Source organism: Balaenoptera musculus, chromosome 4, assembly GCF_009873245.2.
Source record: "Balaenoptera musculus isolate JJ_BM4_2016_0621 chromosome 4, mBalMus1.pri.v3, whole genome shotgun sequence".
Lineage (NCBI taxonomy): Eukaryota > Metazoa > Chordata > Mammalia > Artiodactyla > Balaenopteridae > Balaenoptera > Balaenoptera musculus.
The window spans coordinates 49,202,084-49,220,551 of NC_045788.1; the positions used below are offsets into that span (position 1 = coordinate 49,202,084).

An 18,468-nucleotide genomic window follows, 5' to 3' on the forward strand; every position below is an offset into this window, starting at 1 on the left:
ATGGCATCTTATTTTGGTGAAGACACCATTAAAAAGAAAATCTCTAATATACGTGGTCCTTACAGGACACAATAATTACCTTAAAGAAAAATAGCAAGAAAGAAATCCACCTTATCTCATTGAGAGAGAACTGTTTTTATTAGATCCAGAATATTCTTTTCTAATTTATTTTGCAAGGTCCTCCAAGGACAACCCTACTGCAGAAAAAAATTGAAGAGGATTGAGATTTGAGAGAGGCTGTCTTTTTTTTTTTTTTTTTTAATTAATTAATTAATTTCTGGCTGAGTTGGGTCTTCGTTGCTACGTGCGGGCTTCTCACTGAGGTGGCTTCTCTTGTTGCGAAGCACAGGCTCTAGGCGCGTGGGCTTCAGTAGTTGCAGCACACGGGCTCAGTAATTGTGGCACACAGGCCCAGTTGCTCTGTGGCATGTGGGATCTTCCTGGACCAGGGCTTGAACATGTGTCCCCTGCACTGGCAGGCAGACTCTTAACCACTGTGCCACCAGGGAAGCGCAAGAGAGGCTGTCTTTTAAAGGCCATAATACAATTTTAACTTTGTGCTTAGTGCTATACTATTCTCATCAAAGATTTTTTTTACTCAAATAATCAACATTATAATACATTCTCAAATATATTCACTTATCCTGAAAGAACAAAACTTTTCTCAAACAGTTTGATAAATGACAGCAAGGAACTTCCTGCATTTCAGTTTATATTTGCTGGTACAGAATCACTCTCCAGTCTGGTCACATATTATTTCTGCCACAGTTTTAGAGGAAGATGCTATTAAGAAAATATCATATTTTTCAATTTGAAATTTAATCTACCGGCCTGTGTGTTACAAAGGTCAGATGGAAATGAACTTTATGATTGTATTTTATTAATCGAGACACCTCTATTTGATATATTTCACTTACTTGAAAAATTAATTCAATGGCAGTAAGATAACAACAACTTACTGGTTCTCTCTCTATATATCATAGGAACTTGACTAGACTTCAACAAGAGACCTGAAAGTACTATGAGATTATGAAAAAGGAGCAAGGAAGCTACTTAGAAAGATTTGTATAAGTTTGTTAACTATTTTGCACTTAACTGCACCATTAATTATTTATGAACAATTTCTTTCTGGATTACCGATATTCTCAGATACTCTTAGGAAATACAGTATTAAAGCAAATGATTTGGAAAAAAGAAGTTGGAATAAGAGGAAACAGGAATTCAGATCTGTTGAAACGTCAACCTCCATTGTGTATAAAGGAGCCAGCGGTGTAGGGATTTGGGTTCTATAAAACAAAGACCTTAGACCTTTACTCTTCAACACTGCACTTAGGTAAAGATGTAATTAATACTAACTCCACAACCTAAATTGAACTTAGAGAAGTTAGAGGTTCCTGTGAGAGTGATCTGAATGATTTGGAGGAAGGTGTCAACACATTCATGATATCACAGGCTAAGGAACAGGCTGAGAAAAATATATAGTAACAGGCATCAACTATATGAATGTCATTAGAACAGTGGATCACCTTTTATATGAAAAATAAAAGAAACAATAAATTTAACTCATAATTTAAAATTTAAATTTTCTATAAAGTAGACTTGATTAAAGGGTCAGAGTTACCTAGGGAGGTGGGGACATCTTTTTAAGATACTTTTACAAAAACAGAATTAGAACCTCAGGATTTTAGCATGATGAAGGTGTTATAGTACTCCATAATGGAAAAGGGGAAACCCAGATTAAGTGTTAAAAATCTGTACAGTGATTTGTTTTTTACAATTTATACATTTCTTTCCTATAGATCATCTCATTTGCTATTGATAACTTTCCTCTGAATACCTACTAATACAAATATGAATAAAACGCTATTTCTTGCCCTCATGGAACTTAAAGTCACAGCTTCCCTACATTATACATTTTTAATATTGTGAATATTTTCATTTAAGGAAACGAACATCAAGTCCTGTGGGAAATGGTAAGAAAAAGAGAATTGGAGGTGGGGAGTAGAAAAGAAGCAGAAGTAGGTGTTTGTATACGGCTGTCTTGAAAACATAAAGGAAGTAAAGGCAAGGAAAACGGGAGAGTGGAACTTCAGGCAGATGGCAAAGAGCGTGAATGAGAGAAAGAAGGCGAGAGAAAGGGAGAGGAAGGGAGGGAGGCAGGGAAAGAGAGAGAATGTTGCAGAAGAGGGTAATGAACCCATATCAGCCTATTCTGCCACATTCTGGATGTCACGGGACAGAGCAAATCCTGAGCCCTGAGGGAGTTGAGAAATGCATACTAGGATACTCTGAGCTGGACTTGCTTAGATAAACATCATCCAAACTCTTCCCAAGTCAAATAAAAAGGTACTTGTTTGAGACAACAGTGGAAACTAAGATGACTCCACAACTGTGAGTAATAAATTAGATGCCATTGAACACTTGGATTGGAGAAGCAGTCAAAGAAAATGTGTCTACCCTAAATGTAAGACCAGACACTATAAAACTCTTAGAGGAAAACATAAGAAGAACACTCTTTGACATAAATCACAGAAAGATCTTTTTTGACCCACCTCCTAGAGTAATGGAAATAAAAACAAAAACAAACAAATGGGACCTAATGAAACTTAAAAGCTTTTGCACAGCAAAGGAAACTATAAACAAGATGAAAAGACAACCCTCAGAAGGGGAGAAAATATTTGCAAACCAATCAACGGACAAAGGATTAATCTCCAAAATATAGAAACAGCTCATGCAGCTCAATATTAAAAAACAAACAACCCAATCCAAAAATGGGCAGAAGACCTAAACAGACATTTCTCCAAAGAAGACATACAGATGGCCAAGAGGCACATGAAAAGATGCTCAACATCACTAATTATTAGAGAAATGCAAATCAAAACTACAATGAGGTATCACCTCACACCAGTTAGAATGGGCATCATCAGAAAATCTACAAACAACAAATGCTGGAGAGGGTGTGGAGAAAAGGGAACCCTCTTGCACTGTTGGTGGGAATGTAAATTGATACAGTCACTATGGAGAACAGTATGGAGGTTCCTTAAAAAACTAAAAATAGAACTACCATATGACCCAGCAATCCCACTACTGGGCATATACCCAGAAAAAAAACCATAATTCAAAAAGACACATGCACCCCAATGTTCATTGCAGCACTATTTACAATAGCCAGGTCATGGAAGCAACCTAAATGCCCATCGACAGATGCATGGATAAAGAAGATGTGGTACATATATACAATGGAATATTACTCAGCCATTAAAAAGGAACGAAATTGGGTCATTTGTAGAGACGTGGATGGACCTAGAGACTGTCATACAGAGTGAAGTAAGTCAGAAAGAGAAAAACAAATATCGTATATTAACACATATATGTGGAATCAAGAAAAATGGTACAGATGAACCGGTTTGCAGGGCAGAAATAGAGACACAGATGTAGAGAACAAACGTATGGACACCAAGGGGGGAAGCGGGGTGGGGGTGGTGGTGTGATGAATTGGGAGATTTGGATTGACATGTATACACTGATATGTATAAAATAGATAACTGATAAGAACCTGCGGTATAAAAAATAAATAAATAAAATAAAATTTAAAAAAACAAAACAACAAAAAAGAAAATGTGCCTTTATATTCACACTTCAAAACAAGACAGATTCTAATTACATCAGTAAAAATATGGGGGCTGGAAATAATAAACAGTATGTGGTCACAATAGATGGTAAGTGAAATGTATCATTCATAGCTAATACCTACTTAGTGCTTACTATGTCAGGCACTGTTTTAAGCCTTTTACGTATCTTAACTCATCATGACCAACTATGAGGTAGGTATTAGTATTATCCTCATTTTACAGACAAGGAAACTAAGATACAAAGCGGTTACACACCTTGTCCAAAATATCTATTATTTAAGAGATGTAGTTTCTCATTGATGGTCATTTCACTTACTACATTTTCTTTATTGCTTCATTTAATAACCCAAAAATATTTCACAGGGCTTTCAGGAGTTTACTTGCAACCTTAGTCTTTCTAGCACTAGTTACTCTCTCAAGATTTGGGGTTTTCAGCTATGATTTCTCAAAATGGAGTTTTCAGAAACTCTCAGCTTGAGAAACTGATATTATGATGGACAGATGCCCAAATATTTCACAGAATCGGAGCCAGAGCAGACAACACAGATTGGGCTGGACAGGAATGGTAGCAAAGTTAAGACTTTAATTCAGTCCTAAAGGATCAAAGGGACTAGATCAGGAGAAAGACAGGGAAGGACATTTAAGGCACTGAACACAGGTATTGGTCAAAGTATTAGGAAGAGCCAGAATCTGTGTATGGCTGTGACAACATATGTGTATGGAAAACAGCAGGAAATACGGTTGGAGAAATAGACAGGGTCCCAATCAAGAAGAACTTCTGACGCCATACTAAAGAGTATGACATTAAAGGGTTTATGCTGGGAGTCACAGGACCAGATTGGATTCCAGAAAGGACACACTGTCACTGTCTTCCACACCCCATCCTCACCTCCTCACACACCACCATCAGCTCCAGGACTCAGTTCATCCACCCTCTAGCATGATTTGGAGACTATTAAACCAGTCAGGATCTGAAACACAGTCTGTGGCGGAGAGAAGAGAATGGATCCAAGGGATAAATAAGAAGTAGAATCAACAGGACTTTTATACAGGAAGGTGCTGACATTTCTGGTGTGTGTATCTGGGTGCATCAGGGTACCACTCCTTGAGACAGAAGACTCATAGGAAAACATGAAGAGGGGAGGCGTGACTTCAGCCTGAAACATACAAGGTTTCAGGGGCTTGATGAACACCAGACTCATGTGCCCACTAGGCAGCCAGTAAGGAGGCTAAGCTTCAGGGGGTTGAGCTGGTCTTATTGAGACAGAAGAACTCACAAAGGACACTAAGAAAAAATAACCAGAGGCTGAGAAAAGAGAAAGTTGCAATGTCAAAGGAAGTTAAGGAACGAGAAAATTTCAGAAAGGAGGGTGTGGTGAGTTTCAAAAAGGAGGGTATAGTCAGAACTGGATGCTACAGGAGACCGAGTGAAATAAGGACTGAAAAGGGCTCATTCAATCTGGCAATGATGAGGCCTCTGGGGATAAAAGCAGGAATTATAAGGCAGAGACAGAAGCCAGATTAAACATAGGGAAGGGAAAAAATGGGAGGTGACCGAGGGGAGGCAAAGAAGGTAGAAAAAAGTTGGCTCAGTTTGGAAAGAGATAGATACTGATACTGAGGTCTCACTGAAGAAGTCTATGCTGAGAGGAAAGAGGCAACACAGGGAGAGAGGAGCGAGGCCCCAGAAACAGGAGAAGGGAGCCTACACCCTTGCAGGAGGGCCAGTCTTGAACAGAAGAAGGGAGAGGTCTTGCACCAAGACAGGATGGAAGAAGGTAAGAATGTAGGTGGGCAAAGATGAGCTGGTGGAGGGAGAGAGAAGCATTGTGGGACACCTGTCCACTGGCTCTACTTTCTCCAAGAGGCAGGCAGGAAGGGCACCTGCAGAGAGTACTGAAGCCAGGGGCAGTAGAAGGGAGGAGAGGAAAAGTTTTGGAGTAATTCTTCCAGGAACAGGAGAAGGAACTGAGTAGGTATGTACCATAGACGATTAAGTAGTACCAAGTGCCACTGGGGTTGGGTTTTGTGCTTTTCCCTGAGTTGTGTCATGCAGTCCGAATGCAGAAAAAGGAAACAAATGGTTGGATTGATCTAAGGTAAGGTGTCTGCAAGGTGGATATTCGGGTAGACAAAGGGCACAGGAGATAGCACATGTTGGCTTACAATGATTAAAATAAGGAATCATGGGCCCCAAGGCTGGATAGACAAGATATTAAAGTTTCAAGACTGGCAGAAGGGACCAGAGGGTTTATTCATAAAGAGCAGGTGTGCAGGGTGTGAGGGAGTATAAACAGGAGAGTCAAAGACTGTGTTCTGAGATTGGGACGCTGCATATTTAAGATTTTAAAAGCAGAACAGACCTGGGTCATGATAAGTCCAGGCTGTGAGTCACAAGAGTGGGGTGTTGTTACAGGTCATAGTAATACAATTATAGTATCAATATTATCCCATTTCACTAATGAGCCAAAGATTAGGTGACTTATTCAAAGTCACAGCTGATTAATGGCAAGACCAAGGTTTTAATCCAGACCTTTGCTGCCAAATCCTGTGATCATTTCATACAAAATCATTTCACTTGGTACTCTTTTCTTCCAACCTTTGAATAAGAAATAAGATGGTGATTTTGCTTTCAGTCTAGAACCAAGTTATAAATAAAAGAAAGCTATAAATCTGACTTAAAATGCAAGTGAAAGTGACAGTATTATTTTCAGTATTCTGGTTATTACCTCTAGTGTAGAAGCTTATGAAATTCTGTTAAAATGTACCTTTTTACACAGTGTTTTCTTATTATAAAAGCATTAAATATAAATAGCTATCTAACATGGCAACAAAAATAGCTAAGAACCATTTTAGCTTATGAAACATAAATCCAGACTGAAGTGGCAGGTCGGCCATCATTTCACTGCACTGTACCCCACTAGCTATCAAGTACCAGGCTGCTTTAGGATGATTTAGGAAGATAAGGAGATATAACATCACATATTTCCGACCCAGGTATATTTAGGTATATACCCAAAAGTGAACATCTGATTTGTTCAAATGTAAATGGGGCTGCCATTTTCTTTAAGAAGAGTCACTCGAGCCCAGAAAATCCAAGGAAGCTGAGGGTGCTGGCGGCAGGCATAAATGGCAAATCAGAGCCCTACTGCAGTTAGTTACTGCTAACCCCATCCTGGGCAGCCCTCAGGATATTATACATGAACAGGCATATTCAGATGGAACGATGGTGGTAAACATAATTCAATCTGGAATAATTCATTACAAAACGCAAACGAAAAAATGTCAAATTTGCTACCTATGACATTAGCTATTACTGCCCTTTACTACATATTAAAGTGAGGAGCCTGCAGGAAAGCATGTTCTTCACACATTCTCACATACAGTTATACCATAGCTATTTATTTCACCCACTCTTGAAGCAGCAGGGTTTTCCTCTGTCAGCCAAGGTCCATCCAACCCAGCTTATCAAGATTCTCCAACTGTTCCTGGGATTCCTATTCTCACTATTAGTAGCTACTAGCTTGCTTTTCCTGAGTAATTATTTGCCAGGTTAGGACTTTACCTGGACTGCTATTTAATCCACACATCACCCACGTGAAGTAGGTACTGTTACCATCCCCCATCCCCATTCTACAGATGAGGAGAGTGGGGCACAGTCACAAGATCACACAGCTGGTAAGGCCTGGCTCTTAGCCACTCCCACATACCCTCTCCATGCCTCAGCCTTTACTACCTCCCCATCCAGATTTCACCCAACTTCTGCTCCACATCTCAGAGGTCACGTGTTCGGGAAAACTCCCCACTTACTTGGGTCCACACTGATCACTCCCTTCTCAGAGGGAGCTTCTTCATGCCCGGATAGAAGCCTTGCTTTGTGCCAGCATCAGCACCCACTAACATTCATGGGGAGGACCTTGGGGAGACCCACTGGCCCTGTTTGCTGGGAAGCTGGTGTTGACAGATGAGACAGTGTCTTCACAGAAATGAGGTTGGGTTACATAGCGTCAGCACTTCAAAAATTCTAAGATGTAATCCAAGCCCTGGTTCCTCAAAGTGTTCAGGGATAGGGATTCCTGCAAATCTGAATTATGTCTTTTCTTTAATCTCATGTGCTCAAACCTGGTAGACTTGAAAGACTAGCAAAAATGAATGTTAGAGCTGTTGGAGACATTTGTGCGCAATGATATTAACCCCTTCCAGCCTACTCCTCCAACGCCACGCAGGCAACTGAGAGAACAGCAAGGACTCCAACTCCTTCAGCTGTGGGAGGAAGGGAGAACACTGCCCCCGTGTTCGGAGAATCTCAGTTCTGCACCAGGCGCTGTCACCCACCAGCTGCGTGACCACCAGCAAATCACTACGATCTCTCTGGGCCTCAGTTTCCACCAGTAAAACAAGAGTAATGATACCTAAGGCTGTTGTAAGAACTAAATGAGCTGGCAGATGAAAGTTTGTAAAATGTATGATGCTCTGAAAATGCTACAATTTTCCATTATTACTTTACATTTGGGATATCAGACGCTTGTGTTGGAAACTTTTTCTTTTCCTTACAATTCTCTGTTGCAGCAATCATCCACTGATGGTGTCCAAGACCACTGTTAAATACAGTGTATCTTATTCAAAGGCACCAACTAGCAAATGACCACAAGCATAATATGTTATGATGCATCTGAAAATGTTTGTTTGACCAAGGAATGGCTGAAGCTCATCTAAACTGCAGCGGGAAAACCAGTAAACCCAACAAAAGGTATCACCTATATACATCGACTGCCAGACAATTTAAAGGTGGGTAATGGGGAAGATAAACCAGAGCACATGTTGTAACCTTCATGGTTTTCCTGGGCAGACCTGGACAAATAGTAGAGGCCAGGACACAGATGTAAGGACTTACTGTAGGAAGGAGAAGTGATAATTTCTTGACACCTTTAAAAGATGATGATTTCAAGAGTGTCGACTGCTTTGGTCTGTTCCAGCATGAGGCTTGTCACTGTTGCTGCTGGAGGTCTGAGATGATGTCTGAACGTGTTTGGGGCATGATTTTGATGATGTGTACTGATAGTTGGGCCCAGAAGTGAAAAGTAGGAAATGCCATAATAGTTATCAACCTTCCTTCCACTGTTTTGGGGTAATTTCCTCTGGCCTAAGCAGGTTAGCAACCTAGGGCTGGGGTGGAAGCAGGGTGCAAGGGCATTGCACGATACTCCTTATTATGAGATTTTTCATCTAACTCAGACCCACAGAATATATGTGCTTAGTTGGGGCCTAAATTACCAAAAACTCTAATTTCCTATTAGACTATTTGATATTTAATATAAATATTGTGTCCAGTTTTATTTAACAAAACTACTGGGACTTGCACTGAAAATGGATTTTGTCTCTAGGCATTAATACCAGTGATGTTTAAATCATTTTAAAACTGCCTTCACCACATTCCTCTGAATACTGAAAAAGAATTATGACCCATCTATATTTGTCAGAGAGCATATTTGATTTTTTGAAAGAGTTTGATATCTTTCCAAACAGGTAAAGAAGGAGAAGGATCATGTTGAATAAAAGCACTGTAAAGCTAAAATGATAAGTGACCAAAAAGCTACTTGGTAGTTTGTGCACCTCATCTCCAAAAGAAGGTAGCCCTCAAATACATAAGGCAATTGCATTATTTTTGAAAGAAAAAGGTATAGTCCTCTACTCTGAAGGAAGGACATTGATTTGCACAATTAAATTTTGGGGTCTGCATGTCTTCTCTTTACTTAATTGGTCACCTGTAAAACCTTCTGTGTTACTCTCTAGTTTGTGTGTGTGTTTGTTTTCATAAATTCGTCTTCACCGTAAGCAGTTTATGGAGAGAGAATGCCTCTATACCTTTCCTATGCTCGCCACCTGGCTCCAGCCTAGTGCCGGGCATATGGTAGGTATTGAATAAACGACTGACTAGGCTTCAAATTTTAACTCTACATAAATACTCTGAACATAAGAACTAGAAAACCAAAGGGATTTGCGCAGCTGGTAGAAAATTTTACGCATTCATTTATATGAACAGATGACATTAGACATTGGAGGTGGGGGAAGAGGAGAAGATGGAAACAAAATCATGAAAAGAACCAGCATCTTGTATACCATATTGTCCCTGAAAGTGTCATAAATTTCCATTTGTCTTCTGATAATTCAAGGTAGGTAGCCTGCATATGAAAATATAATGGTGGTAGCACTGCATTGCTCTCCCCACTTAGAAGGGAAAGTCCTAAAGCCAGCATGTGGCCTGCCAGTGTGAATTCAATCAGAGCAATATTGTCTATCATTGTATAGAATTGGTTCTTTGACATTCATACTGGAACTTTGATGTAAGAAAGCAGTTTGGTTAGTTTATCTCTTTAGGAGAGAGAAAACAAATCTGGGTTTTGTAAGAAAGCGAAAAAGGGATAAGGGTGGTGGGTTGGGCGGAACACTAGGTCCAAGTGACACCATCCAGTTCCCTTAGAACGTGAAAATCAACAGCTGGGATTTTACCAAGTCAGAGAGAGAAAATGGGCATTTAAAGAAAATTTAAATGGAAGGAAGGGGTGGTGAAGCATTTCGTATTTTAGAATGCATGGTTTTACTAGGGCAGAAGTAAGCCACTCTCCTTCACTTTTTGAATTCACAAAAGTATCTGGGAATATTAAGCCAGGACTTCAGAGCAGCCCTTCTGGCAGCCTGTGGGAGGCTGCGAAGGCCTCTCATTCCAGGCCCCTCACTCAGGCTCCATTCTTCCACCTTCGGATTTGGTTTGTCTGGTAAATCAAGCTAAAAGCAAAATCTGCCATGAAGCCTCTGCATGCTCCTCTGTTACCCCAACCCTGAGCTTGAGCTTGGGACCATATGGGTGTTTTAACCCTCCTTCTTTTAGATCTGATTTCAAGAATGTAAGATACCAAAGGGCAGTTAGTTTTTTAAATTCTCTGAAATGTCACAACTAGGAAGAAATGTAGGCTGGCAGGGTTACCACGACCCTAGAGTAAAGGCGAGTGACAAACCTTCTCCACCATCCTCCCCACAGGGAAATCTGATCAATGAATCCAGCCACCTTCTCCCTTAAAGAACAAAATCCACAAAATTAAGTTAAAAACTAGTTACCGAAGATTGGAAAATGGCAGGAAATGTCTTTATTCTACTAATAAGTACTTCCGGAGAATTCAACAGAACAAAAGATGTAACTAGCTGGCCTTCCATTGTTTAAATAACCTCTTTTTAAAAACACACAACTGGGGACTTCCCTGGTGGTGCAGTGGTTAAGAATCCACCTGCCAACGCAGGGGACACAGGTTTGATCCCTGATCTGGGAAGATCCCACATGCCGCGGAGCAACTAAGCCCGTGTGCCACAACTACTGAGTCCATGCTCTAGAGCCCACGAGCCACAACAACTGAGCCTGTGTGTCACAACTACTGAAGCGCACCCTAGAGCCTGTGCGCTGCAACTACTGAGACCACACGCTGCAACTACTGAAGCCCGCATGCTCTAGGGCCCGTGTGCTGCAACTACTGAGCCTGCATGCTGCAACTACTGAAGCCTGCACACCTACAGCCTGTGCTCCGCAACAAGACAAGCCACTGCAATGAGAAGCCTGCGCATTGCAATGAAGAGTAGCCCCTGCTCGCCGCAACAACAGAAAGCCCGCTCACAGCAATGAAGACCCAACACAGCCAAAAAATAATAATAATTTTAAAAATTAAAAAAAATAAAAACACACAACTGGCAAAATTATGAAATGTTTCATAACTTTCAGGATCTGGACATGGCTCAGACAACCAGCAATCTCAATCTCTCTTTATATTTCACTTAAAAAAAAAAAATCCACTCTTAAATCCTCAATTCACACCGAAATACAAATGACTAGTAACTACATTAAGTATCCTCTTTCATAAGGATACGTTCATTTTAGCAAGAAATGATAGTAACTTCTAGCACTTGTATAACAACACAACAAAGACATTCTGTAGCTCATTAACACTGATCTTCTTAATGTAGGCTATCCATTATTAAAGGCATTTTATAGAATAAAATCCCCAAATAGTCTTTGAAAGATGAATTGACTTTCTTAAAGTCCATTCTCCAATTCTTCTGACCCCAAAAACCACCCACACTCTTCCCCTATCAGGCTGCCACAAGATGAAGGGATGATTAATCAATTTACAGAATTTCAGGCTTTACCCAGACTACCGGAGAACTCAATTCTTAGGGTTTTAACTCTTGCTCACAACTTCCTCTTATAAATCCAGACTCCCTGCAACTGTAAATTCAGTTTCTGGATATACAGCACCAAAATAAATTAAGTTAGATACAAGCATCACCCAGAAGTTTCACACTGTGTTGATATTAATAAACCCACAAGCCTCTCTTTTTGGTGGAAAACAAACAATATTATTACGAATCAAATTTCTATTACTGGATGAAGACTCTCAACTGCTAACCAATAGAGACACATAATCTATCCATCCCTTTCCAACTAAGATTTAAGGGCTAAATGAAAATCTTAGTTTTATAACATTAATCCATCATTTTGTGATAAAGTTTGTGGGCAGATAACACAACAAAAGAGACCCAATGTTTTAATCCTATTTCAGAATCAGAATGTGATATGCAAAATATAAGCACAGAAATGTTATTTATGGAAAATATTTATGATTCTTCACTATTTTCAAATAAGCAAGATAAGTACTTTCTTGTTTGGAGTATGGCAATGGCTTTAACAATTGTGTTCTAAGAAGCAAAATGAAAAGGGATTTAGCCTGTAGATTAATGATATGGCTTTCCCAAAGATTCAAAATGAGAAAGCCATTTTAATGTATCTAAAGATCACTTTGAATTTGCAGCACCCGTCCCACCTCAGCCTCATCCCCTAATTTTGGTTCGTAACTACATCTTATTCTGCCGGGCTGGAGCTGATTTTGAAGTTGCAATGTGTTTTATTCGATGCCAATTCAATTTAGAAAATAAAGGAGTGAAGTTCTTGAAAGAAACATCTGGCCAACAACACCTGTGATACTGATGGAGATGCTATTAATCACTCTGATGGAGATGCTATTAATCACTCCTTTGGTTTATGGAAAATCCCAGGTTCAAATAAACCTAAAAGAGCCCTCAACTTCTATCCCCTAACCCTCCATGAAGAAACAGTAGATTTTTCTAAAGCAATCTGGGTGACAAATGCTGTCTGGTGATAAGCAATGCTCCCCGGCTTAGGTAGAGCCGAGGCAGTTTCAGAAACAAACTACAAATCATTTTGAAAGTTCCGTGTTTTGCAAGCTCCAGATACAAGCTTTAGCTATTTTTCTATTCACTACCTAGACATCACCTGCTCATCAACAGACTGTAATATATCTTGCAGTGGCAAATTTCCAAAGAAGGTGTTCACAGGTAGCCTAACCACGTACCCACTCTACTGACTCTTCAAAAGCAGCAGAGAGGAAATACAAAGTTGTCTGATAAGTCAGACGATGAGATGAATTCAAGCTGAGGAGCCTGAATACGGGCAAAGGGATAGTTTGTGTCACAGGCCCAAAGGAACAAAGCTGATTTTGTTGTATATCCTTAGGTGTCGTGGCTCACATCCCCGGGTACCTTTAGACACCACAGGTGGGGCTGCGGCTTAGTGCTTCAGAAATGTCCTTCTGTTAAAAGGACGCTGAGAAGTCATAAACACCACAAGAGTCTGCTCTGTCCTTTCTAAGCCCTCGATGGTTTCAAATCTGTCACATCTCCTTGGGTTCATATTTAGAGTGGATACAGGGTTATCTAGTTCCCCAGGTGGAACAAGAAGGAAGGTGGTTCTATAGAACCACAGAAAGGAGGAGACAACAAAGTATTCTGAGCAGCCCGTAAGACAGATATTTACTACATTGCCATGCAGGGAAAAAAGAAGGAAAACATAAACCCCACGAGGCAAAAAGGAAAAGTGTCCACAGCCTCACCGCCTTGCCTGTTTGAAGCATGGTTGTTGTTTCAGGATGTTTCCAAGTCTTGTTTCCTTCCTCAGTTATTTTCTCCTACTTCACCACGCATGAGAACCAAAAGCCGACTATTAGAAATTCTCACACTGCCAGAAATTCAACAAATGACTCTACAATTCCCAAGGCCCAGGGCCTAGAGAAATACCAGCTGAGAATTAAAATAAGGAGGAAAAAAATCTATAAAGAGGTTGATTAAAAAAAAAAATCTATAAAGAGGTTGATTAGCTTATGTGCTACAGTCCAGGGAGGCGGAGCATTTTGCTGGGAAACAGCCTGGGGACACTCTAGTTTCTTAACCAAGTGAGATGCTTGGGGAGCTCCTCTCTGCGTTACTTCACAAACACTCAGAAACCAAAGCCACGGACAGGAAGGACAAAGGGTTCTTGGGGAGCTAGTCCATGAAACCTCAGGAAATACTATATTCACCTCTAGCCGATTTCCTCTAAGCTTCAAGGTCAGTTACCACTTTAAAGACGGTGAATAGCTGAAGGGCCATCTGATTTACTTCCTACTGACACAAAAGAGAAGCCATTTATTTCCATGAGTGGGGATGGATGGATTCGGAACCCATCCCATTTTGATGCCTAGGCTTCTGTATGACCCCAGAAGGGCATTTGGAAGAAGCCTAGCTGGGATGAAGACTGGAGTTTGAGGCCAAGGATCAAAATAAACTAAATGCTTATGCAGGACAGTACAATAACTTTGGCCTCCTTCATGCAGAGAGGGCCCTCTGCACTTCACCAAGGAATGGGTGTGTGACCGTGCATGTTTCCAGTTTGGTGTGAAAAAATCAGGAAAAAAATAACTCTACCGCTAAGAGATACTTCCACTTCCCCAGGTCTGAACATCCTTTCCATCTTTCTTTAAACTTGAACAGCACCCACAAGGAACTATTTATTCTAGCTCTAAAGTGGGGAGGACATAATGAACGGCTGCCTTGAAATGGTCAGGAGGAGAATGAAGCCATGAAAGAGGCAGCTCTAGACCTGTTCCGTCTCAAAGGAGGATGTTGCTCGCCGCTGTGTGGCACTCTGCGGAGGTCTGGAGTGTTAGAAGAATCAGGGAATTGTGTGCGGGGAGGACCAGGGCACATGCTGCTGTAGGACTGGGAGTTCACCTTCCACATGCTCAACAACAAAGAAATTTAAGCCATTACATATACCTGTCCGCATTACGGCAGCAAGTGAATTTATTTAGCATTGCAGGCATGCAAATCCCAGTTCTACCTCTACCAGTCATGTGACCCTCAGTCTCCTCTTCTCCGAATAATAGCATCTCCCATCTCAGATAGGCGCTTGGAGATGGTCCATGTAAAATACAAAGCAGATCCTCAAGATATGATGACAATTGTTATTAGCATAGACCTAATTTAATTGTATATGTGCTCATCACAGCACCCTGTCCTTGTGATCTGGCTTCTCGGAATGGAAAATAACACTTTGATGACAATAAAAGCAAGCTGGGCATCTCAGGTACTTGAGAACCCATGCCGCCTGTAAAGCCCAGCCTGGGTTCTCACGGGTACCCAAGAGAGCCAGGAAGGCCATTTGCCCAGAGCGTCTTCTCTGGGAACATTAACACCCCATTCATCTTTGCCATAAACTAAGCCGCACTTCATGTGATGCCCTGGAGGGCAGGCATCCCTACTCTTCCATCGCAGCCCAGACCCTGTGATCGCACTACACTGCCTGTGGGGATTGAATTCTGCATATGCTGACAGCAGCACAGCTTCTCCAAACACCTCTGCAACACCAACTGCTGGTCAGGGTTCTGGTTTCATTGCTGATGAATCTCATTCCAGAGGTACAGGTCAGAGCCTTTTTTGGTTTTTGCATTCGGAGATTGTCCCTTACCAATGCAGACAAACACCACCCGTGCTTACGGACCGGTGCTTTTTTTCCCTAAGTCTTCATTTTTCCACCACAGAGATGACTGATGCCCCCAAGATCTCATGAAGAATAATGGCAGCAAAATGAAGAGCATATGTGTCATCTCAGGGAAGACACGTGGGCAGTAAAATATAGCTGTACCAAGGCTTCGTGGCCATAACTCTTAATATCTCTGTGTAACTGGAAATGATAAAAAAAAACCTTTATGGTTAATATTTTATCTAGAACTCCCACCACTACGGAGGAACAGAACAAAGGAAAGACACATTCCAAAGAGCCCTCGGCATCGATAAATACGGAACCCTTGAAGAGCCACACTATGCCGCTCGTGATTTCCCAGCTGACCCAAATCAACTCTCAGAGAGAAAATGCAAATAATAAAGGCCTAGGAGAGGGGAAGATGACTCATTTATTTCTCCCTCTAGCTGTTTTCTAATTCCCCTCACCTATTTCCAGGGCCCCCTGTCAGTCAAAGAAAGGAGAGCCAACGGGGAGCCAGGGCTCAAAACAACTGCCTACAGTCCCGGCACCAGCTGCCCGTGGAGCCGGGAAAGGAAAGCACGGCTCAGGCTCCTCTTGGTGAGGGTCAGCCAAGTTCCAACTTACAACAGATGAAAGGGAAGTTCTTTCACACCAAGCCCCATTTAGGACTTCTCTCCATCTCTTCCAGGGACACCATGCCTTGTCCTGCCCCTTTTCTGCCCTTTCAGCCTAGTTCCCAGGATTTTTACTTTCTGTTCACCTGGTCCTCTCAGAAACTGTGGGAGTGGTGTTTATCTTCCCTGTGAAGTATAAGCAGAGACAATTTCTTTGATGGTGATCTCATTACAAATGCAGTAACCAATGATCCTCGCCTACTCCTTGGACTGCTCAGTTCACTTTCTCTCACACCCACACACACACACACACACACATACCACTGAAGTTTGATTTCTCCCTACAAATGTCCATGAGTCTGTCAGCCTTGTAATGACCTGTGTTTGTGATTTCCACGAGCACAGCTTATGTCTTGCAACTGACTATGTGCTTTAAGTGTGTATGTGTGTACCTGGCACACAGTGTGGGTGCTTAAAAAATATTTAGGGAATAAATTTTAGACAAGGCCTAACATTCAGGCACAGTGCTGACACCTTTAAGCAGGACTCAGTCGTGTCGCTCTTTTAGGGGCCACCGTTAGGGACTTATCTCATGGATGATGGAAGAAGCCTTAGGTTTTAGGATGAAGGAAGAATTGGTAGCTGTCAACTGGCAGTTGATAACCACCTCTGGAAGCTCTGCCCGGTGGCCTAGAAGCTGACCCTCACAGGAGTCTAGCCACGACCATCGAAGACGTGATGAGTCTCTAACACTAAGCCCCTGAGGGCTGAAATAATTCTTGTGCTTCGCAGTTTGCTTCCCTCAAGTGCTGGGAAGACCCAAGTACCCATAAATGTAAAGGAAGAACCCAGTAGATTACTGTATAGAAAGAGTGGAAAGAAAACAAACTACCGGTCTAACCAAATGGCTAAAGGTCAAGAATTTGCAGAAACTGAGTCAAACACTGAAAAGTGGTAGCCACGACTGAATAGCACTCACTTCTTGTACTTTTTAGCCAGGCACTCTTTATCATATCATGGAATCATCGTTCTGAACTCTGTCATTGCCTGTTTCATTGCCCTCGCCCTTCACCCAATGCTCTTTCCAAGAGGGGAAGGATGTGTTGATTTGGAAGGGATGGGGTAGAGAGGGTGACTAGGGTACAGAGGCTCCCAGAATTAATAGTATCTTTGTCCTGTGAGTTCTGTGAAGCTAAATTGACATGCACTTCAGAAAACAAGAGAGTTGGGCTTGGCTCACAATGGCAGCTGCACCATCTGGTTCCCAATGAGTTGTTTTTAGCTAAATGTTCAGCTAGTTTCATTAAAATCTAAGATACTTCAGGGTTTAGTTTAAACAAATGGGCTCACACAGCATTTAAAAAACTCAGTAGAACTTTCCTTTCCTTTAATGGCTAAAATGCTTTACAAATCCCTTTGGGTCAATTGAGGTGTTTTTCCAAAATCAACTGCTTTAAGTATAACTAGGGTTACTACTGAAATATTGCAGATTCTTTCTTTTAAATCTTTTCCTAGACTAAGGGTTTATTTTACATTAGGTGTTTAATAAAAATCTAGGACCACTAACACTAGATTATTTAAAAGCATATGAATCATATTTTATAGAGATTTTGTCTGCTTTCCTTTCTTCCACCATCAAAGGCCTACTGTGCACAAGACACAATGTTAAGTGCTGGAGATTCACCAGCTAGAAAGACACAGTCAGTCCACTTTAGTGTTGTGGAGTTAAGGAGCAAGCAAAGCCCTGGACCTCAGAGCCTCTGTCTAAGGTCTGCTCTGCCCCCAGTGCATGTCCTTGAGCAGCCTGCTTAATTTTTGCAAACCAAAGGTAAACCTGGCCACTTCTGGTTTTTGTGAGATTTAAATAAGGATTGATGCAAAAGCCCTTCCTCTAGTGTGGGTGGGATGGGTAATGGTAGGAGTAAGAATATCAGTAGTGGGACTTCCCTGGTGGCTCAGTGGTTAAGAATCCACCTGCCAATTCAGGGGACACGGCTTTGAGCCCCAGTCCGGGAAGATCCCACATGCCATGGAGCAACTAAGCCCGGGTGCCACAACTACTGAGCCCGCGTGCCACAACTACTGAAGCCCATGTGCCTAGAGCCCGTGCTCTGCCACAAGAGAAGCCACTGCAATGAGAAGCCCGTGCAACGCAAGAAAGAGTAGCCCCCGCTCACCGCAACTAGAGAAAGCCCGTGCGCAGCAACGAAGACCCAACACAGCCAAAAATTAATTAATTAATTAATTTTTAAAAAAAAGAAAAGAATATCAGTAGTATTTACCACTATTTTCCTCAACACTGCCATTTTGAATGAAACTGCTTGGAGATGACCGGCCTTTTAACTTACCATATTTCATA

The 18,468-nt window shown here is 41.5% G+C and overlaps 1 protein-coding gene across 4 annotated transcripts in view; it reads right to left on the reverse strand.

Annotated features, from left to right (window-relative positions):
• TNIK (TRAF2 and NCK interacting kinase) overlaps window positions 1-18,468 on the reverse strand; it is a 407,791-nt gene that overhangs the window by 181,691 nt on the left and 207,632 nt on the right. The gene's annotated exons all lie outside the window — the stretch shown is intronic.